The sequence below is a fragment of the Saccopteryx leptura genome, chromosome 2 (genome assembly GCF_036850995.1).
Source record: "Saccopteryx leptura isolate mSacLep1 chromosome 2, mSacLep1_pri_phased_curated, whole genome shotgun sequence".
NCBI lineage: Eukaryota > Metazoa > Chordata > Mammalia > Chiroptera > Emballonuridae > Saccopteryx > Saccopteryx leptura.
In genome coordinates this window covers 93657068-93659120 of record NC_089504.1, presented here as the reverse complement: position 1 = coordinate 93659120, position 2053 = coordinate 93657068, and positions in this window count along the sequence as shown.

The following is a 2053-nucleotide window of genomic DNA, read 5'->3' as shown; positions in this document are numbered from 1 at the left end:
CAAAAGATTGAATGTCTGCTAAAATGAAAGATTCAAATGGGAACCAGAATTTCAATCCAAAATTTTACATCACTTTGAAAAGCTAGAAAAATGTTAACTTAAATGAGAAAAGTAAATCATAGGATAAACAGCAACCATGATATGATGCAGATGCTGGAATTATCTAACAAGGATCTTAAAGTAGCCACTGTAAAAATTACTGTAAAAATTCTACAATAAGCAATTGTGAACAATCTTAAAAAAAATAATAGAAATTCTCAGCAGAGAAATAGAACATATAAGAAAGAACAAGTGAAAATATGTAAAAATGAAAATGCAATAACTGAAATAAGAATGCACTGGATGGGCTCACTATTTGACTGTAGATAAGAAAAGAAAGAATTAGTGAGTTCAAATAAATAGCAATAGAAATGATCCAACCTTAATGATAGAGAGAAAACAGCCTTAGGGACCAGTGGAACAAAAACAAAAAGTCTAGTATTTATCTCCCAGAAAGAAAGAAGAAACAATGTGGAACTGAATAAGTATTTTAAAAAATAATAACTGTGAACTTCCAATACTTAGGTAATGACAAAAATCTACAAATTAGGTAGTAGATCAAACTGATCTGATAGGACAAACCCAAATAAATCCATACCAAGATATATTAGAATGAAATGTTTGAAAATTAAACACAAAGAAATATATTTGAAAGCAGCCAAGGATAAATGAGGATGAGTTTATAGTAGAATAATGATTCAAATAACAGAGGATTTCTCATCAGAAACCATGGAAGTCAGAGTGAATGGCACATTTGTAAAGTACGAAAATAAAAGGACTGTCAATCCACAATTTTATATCCAGAAAAAAATATCCTCCGAGAATAAAGATGAAATAAAGATGCTCTCAGAAGCAGCAAAACTAAAAGAATTTGTCACCAGCAGAACTCTAAAAGAATAGCTAAGGAAGTTCTTTAGATGAAAAGGTAATAAAAACAGAAGAAAGCTTGGAACATCAGAAATGAAGAAAAACCAATAGAAAAGTAAATATATAGTTAATACAATGTATTCTTCTTCTTGTCTTTGAGGTAAAAAAAAATTTTAATGCATCACAGCAAAAACAATAACATTCTCTAGTGTGATTCTCAATGTAAATAGAAGTAATATTTACAACAACTATATTATTAAGGTGGTAGATAAGGGACCAGAAGATTAATCAAGCTTCTACATGGTCTTTGAAGTGGTAAATGTTGATAACAGTAGATAATAATATGTTACAGAGATTGGGAAAATAGATATTTTTTAAAAAGCACAAACTATATACTTTGTTCAAAAACTCAAAGTGAAATGATATAGGTATGTTAAATTAAAAATGTGAAAAAGATACAAAATACAGCACTAAGCCAAGAAAAACCTGGAATGGATATATTAATATCAGACAAGTAGACTTAAAAACAAAGAAAATTACCATGAACTATAAGCACACTACATCATTATAAAATGATGATGTCATTTCGTGAAGACTACATAAGAAAACTAAGTGCACCAAACAACAGAGATTCAAAGTACGTGAAGCAAAATCTGACAAAACTGAGAGAAGAAATAGACAATCTACATTTTTAGTTCAATATTTTAATCTACAATTATAGTTTAAGATTTTAGCTTCCTTCCTTAGGAATTGATAGAAGCACTAAACAGAAAATAAGAAAACATAAAAGAATTGAACACCACAATTAATCAATAGGATTTAATTGAAACTTATTGAACCCTCCAACTAACAACCTCAGAATAAATCTTGTCAAGTACACCTGGAACTCCAAGCTGTCCTGGCATATAAAGCAAATATGAAAAATATTAAAAGTAGTAAAGTCATACAAAATATATCCTCTGACCATGGGGAAATTAAACATGAAACAATAACAGAAAAAAACAGCTCTGGCTGGTTGGCTCAGTGGTAGAGTGTTGGCCTGATGTGTGCATGTCCTGGGTTCGATTCCCAGTCAAGGTAGGTACACAGAAGAAGTGACCATCCGCTTCTCCACCCTCCCTCTACCCCTTTTCTCTCTCTATCTTCC